The 17,919-nt window shown below is 46.1% G+C and overlaps 1 long non-coding RNA gene across 1 annotated transcript in view; it reads right to left on the bottom strand.

Annotated features, from left to right (window-relative positions):
- The window catches only part of LOC139050969 (uncharacterized), a 63,370-nt gene that overhangs the window by 14,438 nt on the left and 31,013 nt on the right, over positions 1-17,919 (bottom strand). The window lies entirely within an intron of this gene.

Genomic DNA, 17,919 nt, shown 5'->3' with positions numbered 1-17,919 from the left:
GTTCTTTGGTTCGCTCCGCTTGCTCAGGCGCACGTTTCGTTGCTGCGCCGAACGCCGCGTTGCTCGACCATATGGCTCGACGCTCACCGCGTCTGATGCGGGGCGCCTCGTAAGTGATGGCTGCCCTGTAGCCCATTGTCTTACACCCATTGGCGGGTCGACGGGAACGCTATCGCGTTCCACTCTTGAAGGCGAAGCTTAAGCGTCCTCCAATTTTTTGATGGCGACCGGGTGGGTCGTAGCACCTTCCTAATGCCGCGGAAGCTACGGAGCGCAGGGATTTCAATGCTGAAACTTTATGTGCACAAAGTTCTTATAAAGTCATGCTTTAGAGTTTCATCTACGGAACGTTGTGGGTTTAATGTTGGTACAAACATTTGACGTCAAATGTGCATTGATTGTTCTAAAGCCGTACATCCGATCATACAAAGAGACAAGCCAAATCAACACACTATCAGACAAATTGACAAAGCACGCAGCGAGGTCTGATGAGAGGAAGTGTTGTGGTGAATAATTCGTGCCATCATGTCAGAGAAAAGAATATCAACATTTTTTTCACCTGCTCCAAAGCATACATGTTAAGACGGTAAAATCTCCAAAGGTAACTACTAATGAAACCTTGGAGAAAAGGGTTCAAAGGAGTGGAACGTTGCAAAGACGATCCAAGACCGGGCCCAGGCAACCGTGCAAACAGCGCAAGACAATTGCAAAGGCTTATTCGAGAAAAACAGAGGATAAGCCTCGATGAATTGGGAGTGCATGTGAACATCACACACGGTTCGGGTCACACCATAGTTTAAGAACACCCCGGTTATCGTCTCTTGTGTGCACAATGGATTCCCCATTGCAAGATTTTGAACCACCGCCAGGAGACGGAGAGGTTCAGCGCTGCCTTGACTCATCGAACCCGGTATCACAATGAGGGTTACCACTCTTTGTCTGGAATTGTGACCGGGGACGAATCATTATGCGATTACTACAAGCCTGAAGCACGACGGCAAAAATTATAGTGGAAACATCTGAATTGACCCCCCCCCCCCCCCCCAAGGAAAGCAAAGGCTGTCATTTCCGCCAAAAAGGCGTTGTTAATTTTTTTTGTCAGCGGCCATGATTGATCGAATTTGCTAAATCTCGACAGTCTGTGAATCGTTTCTGACGTTGCAAAACGTCGGATCAGCTGCGTGCCCAATTCAAGAACAAACGACGTGGAAAATTGAGGAGTGGGGTCATCTTGCACCACGACACTGCCCGTGCCCACGTCGCTGATCTGGTTGACACGTACTGGCAAAGTTCAAGTGGGAAACGCTGCAACATCCGCCATAAAGCCCAGACCTGTCGCCTTCTGTACGTTCACATTTTGGAGCATTAAAAAAACAGCTCAAAGGAACCAGATTCGTTGTCGAACGGTGGCATGAAAGAGTTACTTGCAGACATTTTGAAGGAGCAACTCAAGGAGTTTTACCAGATGTGAATCACGCGACTCGTTATTCAGTGGAACAAATGTCTAAATGCGCATGAGTACTATTTTTAAATAAAGTATGCCGTTACTCATATATTCGCATAGGCTCACTTTCATTTCAATCGCCCTCGCATATTTTGCAGAGTTCCTGCTTTTTATATGTGCTCTGTTGTGACTATAATATTGGTGAAACTGCTTAAAATGCACGACCGATGACAGCTGCTCCAGCGCAATACAATATAACAAATGACAGCGTCATTCAGATTTTTCCTTGGCCGTTGCATATGCACAAAAATGTAAACATGGTTCTTGAATTACACAGACATAGAGGGATGTAAATGAGAGAAAGGCAGGCAAGTTAACAAATTTGATTAAAATATTTGTCCTTAACTTGTTCATTTCATGGCCATCACATTTTTTTCATATCAGTGGCATGCACTGCTTTGCTGGTTTCAAACTGATATAGTCCTAAAATTCATGTGATATTTTCTTAACGTAATAAATAGACAGGAAAAATGCAAGCATTTATATAAATTCTTTCTAGCACACTTTTTGAGACTTACGAGCACATTCTTTTATGAAAAAGATACATATTTTACTTGTCTGGATGGCACGTAGCGTTTGTTTGCAGCAACTTTGGCAGTGGCAAGGCAGGTATTATTAATGTATTTAATCCCTTGACAAATTCGATAAGGAGGAGGCCGAGCCGCAATTCAACAAAACAATTATCCTGTGCAGCTTTCTCGTTCACTTATTACTAAAATAATATAAATACAATAGGCCAACAATGTACATGCCTTAAAACGCCTAAAACATACGGCATATAAGAAGGGTTACAGTATTTATGCAGCACCTTTCGACGCTACGTCATCTTACAGAACGCCTGAGTATATGAAGTACACCGGTTACAGCGCAGCTGACATCAGATGTGCTCCACGCCTTTTATGCCGTCCTTGTGGGACACTGGCCATTTGAAAAAGAAAAGCGAGTGTACCGCTTTTGTTTACAACAGCTGCTGCAGAACCTCCAAGAATACAACGACGGTAGGCACAATCGGTAGGATACAATGCGGTGGCACTTCGCTCACAGGCACTTGTATTACCAAAACGTGCACTTTTCGAGATGTCTCTTTTCAGCGCAAAGTTAATGACATTGAGGACATCACAGGTGCCTAGGCTCATGTGAACTTTTTTTATTGGAACCTAGACTTCGGCAAGCAGTTTGAGAGGGACAGTAAAAAGCTAAAGTCCGAAGACTGGAATTCTTTTATTGCCGCTTGCTCGTACATTATAGATAGATGAAATGGGCCTTGCATACGCAGTCAGTCTTCTTTTAGGCGTAGTTGTCATTACATCGCAGCTTGCGAACGCCGTAAAAAGAGGTAAGAGATCATTGTGGCCATGACTTCAAGTGAATTGACTGGCGCCTAATGATTGCATTTTTATGCTTGCTTATGATGGCCTTTTTGTGGTAAAGTTAAACACCCTGGAGCATTCGTGCTCTCTTATATCCCTTAGGACTAGGAAGACTGTACGCAACAAAACCTCATGTTTAACACTTCAGTTTTCTTGAACCTTGTATATAAGTAAAGCTGATATGTTCCCCGTTGTATATTTATAACAATGACTCCCTAAGCCTTTGATGCGAGTTGATAACATGCACCTCTGGGCTATTAGAATAATTTTGGCGTTACGGGCCGGAACTGCCATGGCCATTGGAAGACATTTTTCGCACATTTCTGTTGGGGCCTACTATTCGGAGAAATGATTGGCTTGTCAATTACAAGAAATATTTATATTCAGAATACCATGTTTTATAAATATTTCAAATGTAAACTACTATTACGTTCTGCTCACGCAAACACATTATCAATGAGAGATGCCCACAGGAAACAACAGTGGAAGACTGCGACACCATCCTCTTAAGCTGGAGCTACAGCAATGAAACCAACCAATGCGAAAAAGGATTCGTCTGTTATAATTGCCCTAACAGATTTGATACTCGAGATGATTGCACTACCACCTGCCCGATGAGTAAGTACACGCAATATGTTATTTCATTGTTGCCTTGAAAAAGAAAGTTTTTGAGACGTAAGTGCACGTCCCTTCGTTTTATTTTTTCTGCTGCAAAGCATTGTGAGAATTTAAACAATGTGGGACAGTGGCGGCTTAATGTAGATTTAGGAGAATACCGTGAGGGAATAATGCTTTTTTTTATTTTTGTTGAAACATTTGTTTTACAACATTAGTCACAAAAGCACCGCTGCAGTAACTCTTGCGTCGAGAAATTGGCTTAGTTTGTGTAAATATCTGGGTGCTATGTATGGACTGTTGCTCTTGAATACCGATACATATATTCTGCAGTGTACATGCTGAGATGGGAAAAGGTTCATGAGTGGGTCTTGCTATAACATCCATTGTTGTTTCCGTAATTTTATTACGCATGCACTGAACCGCTGTCAGAAGGTGTCTGTTTGGGCGCCAAAATATCAGAGAAGGCTGCCTTGCTTAATTCGTAACTGCGCCCTTATATTGTCAGAGCAATTTAAGGACACTGTAGGCGAATTCTCGCCATTGCCCACACTGTTTCTTTCCGTCAAAAGTGTGTCTGCGTGTGTGCGTTTGTTTGCGTGTGTTTGTGTGTTTGTGACAAGGTTGGGTCACGTGCACCGTTTGCTCTACCTGCGCGGAAAAGCATGCGAATGTGAGCCGAGACGGGTGGTAATTCGATGCGTGCCATCCTCCCGAGCGCCTATTGTGGGTGGTCACGTGAATAAACATGCGCCATAGTAGGAGAAGCTTCCTATAGTCTGGCCGTGACGTAGCACATAGACAGCCAGGCGCCGCATTTTGTAGGTAATGGGCCGAGATAGTCATTTTCTGCGGGCGCTATTTGTGCGCGCCTCGGATTAGGGTTGGTCTAAACTCAAGTTTCCCTGTCGCGGTGAAGCGAGAAGCAGCAGGAAGGAATCGCTGCCCGCCACCGACACTTTTCATCTGGTTAGTTCTGTGACAACTAGTGATGGCGCTCATTGAGTGATATCAGTTTATGTTTGCGTAGTTGAACTTTACTTCAAGTGTAGCTAGGCAATGTTTTGGAATCGCCATCAGAGCTTCGCCTTTCAGGCAAATCTGTGGTTTTATTGCAGCAAACTCGCACTCCAACCAGCCACAGTCACTGAGCGTAAATGAATTCGCCTTGAATAGACCCTGTATTGAAACCGAAAAGCTCAGCGACTCTAGCGTTCTGTACTTAGCATAAATCCGAAAGCTATACCACCGGCTCATGATGGCATCTATTACGAGGAATGAGTGCCAGAAGACTCAGTACCGTGCTATTACTGCCCGACTGAGAACATCAGGTGATCGGCAATATCCCCGAATACACTCTTTTTCGTCTATCATAGCTCGTGAATGAGTTCGGAACGTTGGTCCGCATAATTTGATGTAGCATGAAGGACAAACTCATGGCACAAGCTGACGCTGTGCCCTCGAGGCAATTGGTGTAACTCTCTTTCGATGTGTATTTTGTTCATTCAGGGCACTTTTAAAAGACCCACGCTAAAACTGCACCTTAGTAAAACGATGCTGTAGCTCACACTGTTGCATGAGAATAGTCAAGTATGACATCAGACATCATTTTGTCTATGTTTTCTCTGTTTTTCTATTACTTTTGAGTGTCATATATTACCGACACATTCACTTGACATTTTTCTGTGGTCACTGCTGCTCCCACAAGACAGGTGCTTCTTTACTCAATGTTTATTTCTGCGTTTCTTGTTTGTGTTTCGTTTCCGTTCTTTTCGCTGTAATGTTCAACATCTAAAAGTACGCGCGCATGCATAGCTAGGTTAACTCCAATCTCAGCTTTCAAAATCACTGAGCCACTGATCATTGCTAAAATTATGTATTGTTATGATGTTTTGCTTGCTGCAACCACGATAGTGTTATTATGGATTAAGGTGGACTCGGGAATAATTTTGATCACCTCCGGTTCTTTAACGTGCACCAAATGCCGAGCACACGGGTGCTCTTGCATTTCGCTCGCAATTCTTTTTATTCCTGTTACTTCTTGGACCCATCGCCAGCTCCTTCAACGACAACGTATGACTGTTGCAAGCGCCCACGTTTACCCGAGAACAATGACAGGCCTACCGAAGAGCCAAATGCAACGGATATATGAGCTTGTCACCTCCTCAGCCAGGCTGTTTGAATAATTTCGCTATCCTGTCTATTTCATCAATTGGATTGTCACCTATAATGCCAAATATCAAGAAACTGCACTGACACATCGAAGGCGCTGTAATTGGTCAGGATGACTGTAAAACTCGAGAATTTACCAACAGCAAATGCATTGCAAGCTGGCTCTTCATGAGACGTCACCAAATGCCTAAATGCAATCTCTGGTTCTTTCAGCCTTAAACCTTCTTTGGCTACAAGAGAAGCTAAGGGCCGACTTTGTGTTACATATTTGGCCAGCGGGGTTAAGCCAAGCATTTGTGCTAGAGCCCTTCCGCCCCGCAAGAACGTCACCGCCCCGGAAGCGTCACCGCACGTAAGCTGTAGTGCTTCGCACGATATGCCCCTAGCGTCTCAGCAACCACGGCTTACAAGCCAGACAAGCAAGATCAGACTAGAGGTAGATGGGCAAATATATTAAAATCCAAAGTACTTTAAAGCTCTCTGCGCTAGGTTTGCCCATTGCTAGCAGGTAATTACGGTACATAGACCACGTGATGGCAATCGTTTCTGTAGAATATCAAACGGCCGTTTTATAGAAAAGTTGTCGTGCCCTTCCCTTAAGGGATCCCCGTTTGCAGCCAGAGTCACGCTCGAGCACACAAATGTCTCCGATTAAGACGAAATGCCTGTGACATCAATAAATATGGTACGGCAAGCTTCACATGGTCTCCGCTGGTGAAAAAAAACACGAGTATAAGTTAAAAGAAGACCGGACAAAGCTGGACTTGCAACTACGTTTAACTCGAAAAACACTTTTTCTCCGATAGTGTGCTATTATATCTTAAGTTTCACCTCCATGTACTTCAACCAAGTAGGAAAAGGAATTGTACACGTTTTTAAATGTGTCAATGTTATTTTTGTTACTACGTTTTGCGATGCTTAAGCTTGGCGGTAAACTAGAAACGATTGTAGGAATGACATGAACTAGTTTTGAAGCTCCATGCCGGGGTCTCAGATTTCCCTACGAACTTTTCCAAGGTTAGCCTGCAAGATTTATGCACATGTTTTTAACCCTTCAAGAAGATGGGCGTGTATGTTGGTGCATTTATCCAGGGTTTTAAAAAGCACTCCCTCCCGACGTATCATGTCATTCAAAGCTTGTGAAGCGAGGCATTGCTTCTTTCTGCTTCGCGAATGCCTTAAAAACAACAGCTGCGTCCACTTCCAGGTACGGCAGTCTTGAAGCGCAGGCGGCCAGGTTAAATTATGCAGGGCACCCGGTTTCGCCGTTGTCGACTATTGGCGAAATATTATTTTTAAAAATGAAGGAAGAGAAGCGCACTATGGAAGTGGCAACCACAAAAAACTCGAAACCAAAGAAGCTTTAGGTGATGCCATATTTGCATGGCCTTTCTCAGAATCCAAAGGGCGTCGCGACGAGGTGTGGCACATAACACCTGTTCTCATCGCACCGTGCAGTAGGCTGTTCATACGCAATTCAAAGGAAAAGAAAGAAGCTAGCATTGGTTATAGCGAAAAGCACGCCACTGCTATTCAGAAAATGCACTTCTGCAGTTGTTTATATGATTCTGCTTTTGTGCTGCCCTCGTTACGTTGGCCGATAGGTCACTGTATAAATGAACGGCTGCGGGAGCACTGGAGTCTGCTTCCAACGACCACAGGACCAAACCTCCCATACGTTGCTGGAGGTGTGGCTTTAACTCTTTTTGCAAGTGTCGATGGTGGGTTGAAAGCGACCTATATTTGAAAGGGAGTTTCGCGAAACTTAGCAGATCAGAAGGTTGGGCACGGACTTCTTTGTATGTAAACCATACCTCCAGCTTACTGATAGAGAGTAAAAATATTTGAAGTAAATTGCGAAGGAAACTTGATGGAAAGATACGAGGCTAAGCCCATGCTTCGTTGCTTTTGATTTCTCAGTTGTTTTTGTTTCGTGTGCTTTTTTTTTCTTCTGCGCATGCAATTCAGCGATCCGTGGAACTCTCTTTCGCATAAAAATTTGGTTGCTCGTCCCGCCGTCTCCTTCTCGTGTTTTTTTTTTCAGTGTCCTTCTGCTCACATTTATTGCTTACCTGTTGGAAACATCCTGACCTTCGCATGCACCAACTCGCATGTTAGTCCATCCTACCTCATGGCACGGCACTTAAGTAAACCAATCTAGAGCCCACTCCCCCCCCCCCTCCCATTGGAGGTGTGCCGTGAAGCAAAGAGGAATGGAAAAAAATAAATAGGCATAGGGCTTGGTGCAAACACGACGCGATCCCTCGCCTATAGTGTAGGAAAAGGCAGAGGTGAAATTAACACTTGTGGGCGCTTCTCGAGGCGAAGGGGATAGTTTCTGCGTTGGCAGTAAGGGTTGCCTCCTGGCATCACATTGCGCGTAATTTCAGTTCCCTCTATTGACCCAAGCACTGAACAAATTTCAAAAGCCACTGCGAAATTATCGGCAACGAAAAAGCCGGTAAAGTTGCTCGTTCAGCTCATCAAAAACAGCAGTGGGTGAATATACTACTTTCAAGAACTGATGCGGCGCGGCAACTTCAGCAACTTGCTCGCCATCACACTTCTACGGTGGATTTCACTGGGTTTCACCAACTCACGCTTGCACTCTCTCGACCCTGACCTGCGACTTCGACTGCCACGAGGACCATCCCACCGTGAAATAACTTTACAGTGTCAGATGTGGTTCGGCGTCGCATTTGCAAATTCCTATTCATTCCTAGTAAGAATGGCCACCAGTGCGGCGTGCAGTTTGTGCGAGTGCGCTGACACTATAGAACGCCTTCTGTGTCATTGCCCATCCCTTCACACTCAACGACGTACTCTACAAGCTAAACTAAACCTAGCATCTGATACAGTCTTTTCGGAGGAAAAGATCTTGGGACCTTGGCCTATGAATTCTTGCATGCGAAAGGCAACAAAAGGCCTTCTTCACTTCTTGAAGGCTACTGACCTGCACGAGCACTTGCGAAAGTGGATATTCTTCGGTGACTGACTGTGACTGACTGACTGTTTAACTTTTTACTATTTTTCATTTTTCCCCTCCTCATCTATTCTGTCCCATCGTCTCCCCAAGTGTAGGACAGCCAACCGGGCACATGCTTGGTTAATCTCCCTACCTTTCCCTTTTGATTTATCTCTTTCTCAAATGTTTTTTGCGACAGAACTCTGCCTGTAACAGCTGCATAATCAAACTTTGTAATGGTGATTTATGGGAGTCTTTCTAGTGGAAGTAAGTTAATCTTGAATTGGCTAAGGTTTGCATTAAATAAGAAATTATTCAGTGGATGAAGTGGAAGAATATCAGCCAAATAAAAAAACAGAGAAATTGGTTATAGAGAACGAAGTTGGAGGGGTCTAATTACTTGCATTCCGATTATGCACATCAGCCCATGCCTTATCGCCAGAATAAATGCACATCCGCTAAATGTTGAATTTTAAAGTCTGTAAGAGTTACCAAGGAAATAATGTAACTTACGAGTATTGTGGCAGGCAGGCAGGCAGGCAGGCAGGCAGGCAGGCAGGCAGGCAGGCAGGCAAGGCAAGGCAAGGCAAGGCAAGGCAAGGCAAGGCAAGGCAAGGCAAGGCAAGGCAAGGCAGGCAGGCAAGGCAGGCAGGCAGGCAGGCAAGGCAGGCAAGGCAGGCAAGCAGGCAGGCAAGGCAGGCAGGCAGGCAAGGCAGGCAAGGCAGGCAGGCAGGCAAGGCAGGCAGGCAGGCAGGCAGGCAGGCAGGCAGGCAGGCAGGCAGGCAGGCAGGCAGGCAGCCTGCCTGCCTGCCTGCCTGCCTGACGTTTATTGTTGTGTTTCAAGGTACGACCCAAAGGCTGTAGTATTGCTTGAGAGTGTAGGCCCCGGGGACAGCACATGGCAGAAGAACAGGCTGCCGTACGTGAACGCAAGTGCAGAGTCGTCCGTGAAAGCGTGAGTGTGTGCGTGTAATCAAAGCTACAGGATCCAGGAATAAAGGCTAGGCAATTTAACGAAATGTGTCTTCATTCAACTTCAGCGTTACAAAAATACAATCCTAAACAAGCAATCAAATAACATATGCATAAAATCTGGTCGCTCAACATTTCTTGGGATCGTTGCGTGGTCGTTGGCTATGGACTTTCAGTTGGCATAGGGGAAAGCTTCACGTTGCTCCCTCTTTCTTTAAAAAAGGGGCTTTGATCTCTTAGTGCGGTGTCAGCGCTGCTTCAAGACACCATAATTAGCAGGTCAGCAGATCAGAAGAACACAAGTACGCCACTCTTGTACGTTGATTAGCACCTTCGAGGCAGCCGTAAGGTTCCCATCAGTATTTCTTACGCCACCGCACTCACTGTAACATAAAATGTGCCCCTAAGCTTCCTTCTAGACTAAAAATACAGGATAGGAACAACTGCCAGGCCTTCAAAGGCAAAATCGCAGTGAGTTTGCCAACAAGCGTAGGCTAGCTGCAAAAATGCTTCTTGCGCAAAAGAATCATGCACGTTTGCTTCCACAGTTTCGACGAATAAGTCGAGTAAAACAAACATTAAAATTTTCTCATTTAAAAATCAACTTCATTTTGTTTCACGCTTCCAAAGCAAGGGTACACAAATATATGTATCCCGAAGTTTATCGCTCAGCATATTACGTTTGGAGTCAAAGGAGGAAGTCTCAACACAAAGGCGCACCCTCGTGTGAGGTAGCTGCATATGGGAGAAACAGCGAGGCCGGTTTTGTCCCTGCCAACCTAAAGCAACAGCGCCAATGCTATCAGCTGCGCTTCTGCACTCTTACCACTTTTTTCACTGCTAGATGAAGCTTCAAGGAGATGTTTACGGCAAATTACCGTGCATTTCAATAAGAATGCCCGTTTATCATTTGCTGTTCTATCGTCTGTGCCTTCAGTACTTTCGGTGTGTTCCTCACGCAAACCATCGCACGAAAGGCGAGATTAGTGGTCAGTTCGGTAAGAAGGGAGTCCTCACGCCGTCCAGTCATCACCATTGACAGGCACGCACTACCTGTTTGGCTGCACCGCACGATCTTCCCATAGCAAAATATTTTACCTTCTGTTCTGGTTCTCACATTTCAAAGGGACAAAATAAAAACAAAAGAGGACAGAAGCCAAAATGTGCAGTATACGGCGAGTGTTATCGCACTGTTCACCGAAACAGTGAGAGTTGTCGGCGCGAACAGCCGTGTGCGTGGTGCAGTTCGCACCGCCATAACTATAGATTCGCTGATATTATTTGCCGATTATGCGTTACATTAATTCTTTCAATCCGTAAATTTGGGCAGCGCAGTATCGCTGGAAGCCATGACGAAGGCCGCCGTGGGCGTGCCGGGCGCGCTTGGCCGTTTGCTTAATTCTAAAACGAGAGCCATGCGGCCAGACCGGATCTGCGCGCCTTTAAATGGTGATGACTGGACGGCGCGCACTGTACCTTCACATACGCTTGGGCAACGTGCTCCGCTGTTCCCGTTTCATTAGACAGTTTTAGCAGAGCGTCTGCTTGCGCTCCGCTCCGCACACGTTTCACGCGCACCGGTGGCTGCATAGAATGCAGTGATTTCGCTTATCTAACAAGCGCGTCTCCCAGAGACGCCACTGACGTGCTCTCAGCTTGGCGGTAAAACGATTACGAAAGCATCTACACGCCCCCTGACGCACCGCTAAATCAGGTTCCTAGCGGAACGTGGTCAGCGTCCCACGTTCCGCTGCCGCTATGTGTGCTGTGCGCACGCGCGTCAGTGTTCTCGGTAGCGTTTTGCTGAGCGCCTGCGTGCCAATTGTTCTGATAGGCCGGTCTGAGCGAAGCGGACCGTAAACGCTTTGCCAAAACTCTCTATTTGCCGCTGATAGTACACCGAAGAACAACACATGCCTCCAGCGCTTCCCCTTGCCGCTCCCCCAGTTGTGCTTCAGACAGAGCAACCGGAGCATCACGCTGATTGTCGATGCACACACCCGCGGAAATCCGATGCTTGGTGAACGCCGGACCACCATCCTTTGTGCTTCCACTGCGGTGAGGCAAAACATTTTTACCACTAATGCCCATATCAATGCATCGGGTAGCGGGGTTTCTCCACCGACTTGCCGCCTCCCCGACATGGCCAATGGTTTCGAGGCAATGAAGACCATCTGGCTCACAAGCGCAAGCCACCGCCCACCGAGTAGCAGTCGAACCCGCCATGGCCAAGGATATTTCAAACGCCGCGCTAGCTATATTCTAGCGCAAGATCACCAAGTCCCCACCAGGAAAACTAACTAGAGCGATCTTTTGGGGCGAGGCTATTGGTAATTGAAGCGCTGAAGACCACCATATATAAACCACCATTGCATATAAAGAAGGGTACCAATCCGACATCAACTGCAGCTAAACGGAATGACTGGCGTTCGCTCGCCGCACCGGTGGAGGTCGATGGTTATGCGGCAAGCGCTTTTGTGGATGTTGGAGCGGACTATTCTGTCTTAGCAGAAAGATGACGCACCTCTAAAGGAAGGAATGCCATCCTTGCATGGGTCTCAGATTCAAACAGCTGGTGGTCACGTCGTCACTCCACTGGGAAACTGTGCGACAACAGTTAGGATTCGACGATAGACATTCGTGGTAAACTTGCTCTATGCAAATGTCTCGCCACGTGAGGAATATGCAGGAATACGGCGCTGTTGTGGACCTACGGGGAGGTGTAGTCACCTTGTCAGCTGACCAGGTAACCGACGGAAACCCCGGAAAACGACGTGACGACGCGCTTAGTGTTTCCTCCGAGAGTGTTACGCTTCCTCCACGAGTCAGTGTCGTAGTCGAAGTGATGCGCAGTGAAATGCGCGAAGGGGAAGTGGTCGCAGAAAGTAACTTGCCGCATCTACTGACGCAACGTGTTTGTTCCGCTAGGGCTCTGCTTCAGCTTGGTGAGGGTCAATCTCAGTTGCGTACCACTAAGGTTATGAACGAGCCGCGACAAATGTTTTTGCTGCACATGAAAAGCGTTTGCTGACTAAATAGAAAAAGTGGCTGAATGTACTGCCTTCTTGAGCACTGGGGATGGCTGAGAAGAGACTGCGCAATATCAGCATTAATTACCAGCTATCGAAAAACAACCTGACAACGTAGCGCGAGTTCTTGCTTGTATTCAGGGCGGGTTTTAATTTTCTCTGAAGTACGCCAGACTTCAATTACAAGACACAGGATGATCTCATGTGACGACCCATGCCCATAGCGCCAGCATCCCTTCCGCGTGTCATCCGACAGAATGCGAAGTGATTCGTACGCAACAACAAGAGATGCTTCAACGTGGCGTTATCGAGCCTTCCATCAGCTCATATTCGTCTTCGGTTGTTGTCTAAACAGAAGCCAGAACAGTGTGCTTTCGCGTCGACTACCGGAAGCTCAACATTGTAACTAAAAAGAACGTCCTCCCACGGCTCTGTATTGACGACTCGTTAGATCGAGTGGGGCATGCCCACTGTGTTTCGTCAGTCGATTTCAAAAGCGGATAGTGGCTAAGTGATGCAGACAAAGAAGACCGTGAAAAACCATATGCGACTACTGATGGACTCTACGAATTTCGAGTGTTCGCTGTTGGCTTGTTCAGGCCACTCCGTGGTTCAGCTCCAGCAAATTTCCAGAGAATGGCGGAGACAGTCCTCGCGGGACTGAAGGGGCAGACTTGTGTATCTTTATGACGTAGCTGTCTTTATAGAACAATTGAGCAACATTTTTTCCACCTGCGCAGTGTGCTAGAAGCAATTCGACTGTCTGACATCATGCTTAGACTAGACAATTGCGACTTTGGTTGTGAAGAGATGAAGCTTCTTCGACATAACGCGCGAGGGGTGCGAGGTGTGCCAGTGCCAGAGGTGTGCAAGACGATCCGGACAAACTTGCCGCTATATAAGCAGTTCCTGTTCCTATCAACTAGAAGGCCACACGAAGCTTGCTGGGTTTGTGTGCATATTATCGCCCCATTTTGTCGAAAACTTTTCAAAGATAGCGGAATCTCTGACGTGCCTTAAAAGGGATGACATGCTATTTGCCTGAACCAGTGAGCAACAAGTGGTTTTCGCTGAACTGCAGCAATGCGTGCAGTTAGCACTCGCCACGGCACATTTTGACGATGAAGCTGAGGCCGAGGTGCATACTGACGCCAGTGACATCGGTCTTGGCGTAGTACTCGTCCAACGTCAAGATGGCATTGAAATAGTAGTAGCTTATGTCAGCTGCTCGCTGCGCCGTTGCGAGGGCGAACTGCTCCACCACGACAAAAGCGCATATCGTGGTCGTGTAGACAACCACTAAGCTACACCCATATATCTACGGCCCTCTTTTCAATGTGACGGCAGAAACACAAGACTTTACGCTGGCTGGCAAAGATATGGGATTCTGCAAGACAACAGCCATGGTAGAGCTTACGGGTTACAGAAATTTAACGTCGCTATAGTTTATAAGTGTGCCTGCAAGCACAAAAGTGCTGACACGCTGCCACGTGCCCACGGCCAATCTGTCAGTCAAGAGTCAGAGGACAATGACTGCTTTCTGGGCGCCATTAGTGCATGGAACTTGATCCGACGTCAGATGACGACGCTGAAATTCGACCAATCATTGACCACTTAGAGGATCACCTGTCAACCACACCAGCCCATCTCCTTCTGTCTACGAGACAACGTGCTTTACAAGAATAACTCCCACTCGAACAATCGAGCCTACTTCCTGGAGCTTCCAAAAGACTTGCGGGACGATATTTTTTTTCGCCTGCCAAGGTGAGCCCAAGTCAGGCCATCCAGACAGACACATCCCAAACGCTTTCTAGATTGCGCGTCATGCATTAATACTGGTCCTGGCTTTCCGCAAGCGTCAAACAATATGTTAAATGCTGCCGTGAATGTCAGAGCCAAAAGCCACAGTCCCTGGAACCAGTGGGCTTATTGCAACATACTAATGCAACCTAATTAGCAGTTCGACCAAGTCGGCTTGGACATTGTTCGGCCTTTTCCTGTGTCAGCCAACAGCTACAAGCGGGTAAGTGTCACGACTAACTGTTTCACCCGCTATGCCGAGATAGATGTGCTCGCAGGAGCCACGGCTTCGAGGTGGCGCTGTTCTCCATGTGTAACATGGTACTGCGTCGTGGTGCCCAGTCCACTGTAATCAGACAAAGAGGAGGGAGCTCACAGTGCTGCTCATGGACGAAAATTTTTAGTTAAGCGAAACCTGGCATCCGAAAACGACTGCTTACCAGCCGCAGTCCAACATACTTTTGGGGCGAATAAACAAGACCATCACACACGTAATAACTATAGCTACAATGACGTCCAGCGCGAAACAGAGCCTCGCATCACGCCTTTCATGACCTTCGCGCATAATACCACCGTACAATAGACGAGGCGCTTTGCACCATTTCGCCTTCTTTACAGGCACAAAGTTGTGGCGATGCCGTACGCTCTGCTTTCGTATCAAGACGCCGAGTACGTAACCTCGGACACCGAAGAATTCGCTTGGCGCGCTGAGAAAGCTCACCAACTCGCCGGGGCGTACATTAGTATAGCATGACACGGCGAATGCATGGCATAGCAGATGCATGGCGTTTTAGCGCCTGCCACAGACAGCTGTCCTTGCATGCCGGAGCTCAAGGGCGGGTGTTGATCCCTGTTCGCCACTGGTCTTTCACAAAAATTGCTGAGGCGTTATTCGATCCATACACAGTGCTGTGCCGCATTAGTGATGTGAATTCCGAAGTGGTTCCGCACAAAACGGGCCAAACACGGCGTAGACAACAACATGACCCTGCATAGTTCATGTTGTACGCATGAAACCATATGTTGCACGCTCGTGTTCTTTTTGTTATTTATTCATATTTATGTTTATGCTCCTTTTTGCCGCTAATGCGGTTACCTCTCAGTTTATTGAGACTGCACAGTTCATGGTTCACCACTGCTGCTCCATTTTCTTTCCGGTAGCTGTCACTGTTTTCCATGCACTAGCATCTGCCTTGAACATGTTTTCTCTGTTTTTACACCGCTTCTTGACCATCAAGCCGATGCTCATTCTCAAGAAGAGGGAAAATGCCACCTGCAGACGTGGGTACAGTGTCAAAAAGGTGGCAGGCATGTACTAGAAGAAATAAGTGCGCCTGCAACCCACCCCGCTCGCCAGTGGGTGCTAGCCATGGCAAATGTTCGTTATCCTGATCATCATAGATCATGATCCCCTACGCGTATATCACGAGCCCCAGCTGTTCTCACCATCCGCTATCAGTTTCTTTTCATGGAAAGTGATAAAACTTATACAAAAATGTATTCTTGAGACTTCGCCACCACTTTTTAAGGATGGTATTTTGGATAGAAGATAGATGTCGCAAAAATACGCATCATATCCTGTCTTGCTCGTCAAATATTGTTTAGCGCTTGCTACTTTTGTTACATTAATAGTGACTCGAGAAACTTTTGTTGCTATTAAGGATATTTTTTGCATCATCCTAATAAAAAAAGCGACTAATTAGGAGCCCATTCAGTTCGAGGAATTTCTGCTTATCGCAATTTTTCTCTAATAATAGGAAGTAGCCTTTAATGCGCAAAGCTGGAAAAAGAAAGATTTGGTCAAGTAAATTGGCGACCACAACTTTATTTCACGTAGAGTATTTGTGTCGCTATTACGTATTTTAGAACATTTTTCGTCTCAATACCAACTTTGCTTCCAAACGTACACCGTATCTGGCATCTGAACTTAGACGCGCCTGTGTTGATCGCAAAGAATGCGAAGGTTGGCTACATTTCTCGACTGAGGAACGTAAAATAGTTGAAAGATGGCTTCAGATCTAACAATAGGTCGCGCAAAGGAGACGCAGTAAAAGGGCAAGTTTTGAAGAATAAGCACAGTGATTGTGTCATTTTTGCGCTTGCATCTGGCAAAGTTCGCCCCACAGTCTAGGCCACAGTCCAATTTTCACTAGAAATATCTGTGTTCGTCAATGTGAGGAACCTATCCACTCGTTACCATGCGCCGATAATACCACCAGCTTCAAAGCGAGCCTTAAAATCCCGCAGTCGCTAACTTCCCGTTCAGATGTCCGGACGACCGCGACGGCACTTGAAAATTACCTTGTGGACTTGGTTGAAACATTTACTATTGGAAGGAAATAGACAGGTCATTTCCAGTCGAAAACAAAAAAATTTCTTGTAAGTATGCAAGGAATGCAGCATGACCTCAGATGCCATGCTGCATTTCTTGCGGCGATTCTCAACAAGAAACAGCCGCCCCCAGCTCAACGGAAAGCGTACTTCGCAGTATGTCAAATCTAATGGGCATAAGTTAATCTACTTTCTGCGAACAAAACTTGAATGTAATGACTTTAAATAGGCCGTTATTACTTTCGAATACTCTTAAAGAGTGCTAGCTACTTTTTTCTTGATTCTCCAATGATATTTCAGGAAGGAGGGAGTGGAGAGTGGTATTCCTTGATGCAGGCACACCTTAATATTTTTGAAGATTTTTGTTACGAATCCTCCTAACTGCTGTGGACTTGCTTTGTATATTTTACGTCTGCACATTCAGTCGTTACGGTTGTATTGCTGGCTTCGTTTCATTGTCTTGCTGTCTTTGTCTTATTGGCGAGCTGTATCACTACTGACATGTCTGTTCCTTTATTAGTTACTTTACAAAAATATCCTTTCCGGCTTGGTCTTATGTGAAATGTCTGCGGTATATATTAAATAAATCAAACGGGATAAATGTTGGGAAGTGCTGATACAGGTCACCTCAGATGTAATCTCACAGACATCTTCACCACGTTTCTGGCGTACATAGGAACACAAGTGTACATTCGAGTAGAACCGACATTTGGCAAATTAATATAGCTTCATTTTATTTATCGTAGCCCAAGCAAACAGGAGAATTCGAAGAAAGAATAGTGGCAACAGCGCAGCTGTGTTTTCAGTGCTTCTTTTCCTTGTTCGTGCATGTAAAAAAATTGTATCGTTTTTATTAAATCTTTCATTTGCATGTCAGTTCAGTGCCAGCCTGTTTGTTTCTTTCGGCCTCATCTACGTTTACGTTTCCGCTGTGCTACTTAGGTTGAAACATGAATACAAACACAGGGCAATATTTCCATAAAATCTCAGGTTTCTTCAATGAAACTTCACGTTGCTTCCATAAGAGTTACGTCAGGTTTCCCCTTAGTGCTACTTTAGCGTGGTGAGATCAAAGAATCTGAAGAAAGAATGTGGCTGCTAATTCCAGGAAAGTGTAACAAGACTTCAAGGAGAGGCCTTCATATTTACATGTGGCCACTA

This window comes from Dermacentor albipictus, chromosome 10, assembly GCF_038994185.2.
Source record: "Dermacentor albipictus isolate Rhodes 1998 colony chromosome 10, USDA_Dalb.pri_finalv2, whole genome shotgun sequence".
NCBI lineage: Eukaryota > Metazoa > Arthropoda > Arachnida > Ixodida > Ixodidae > Dermacentor > Dermacentor albipictus.
The sequence above is the reverse complement of the archived record's forward strand: the minus strand, read 5'-3'. Positions and strand labels throughout refer to the sequence as shown.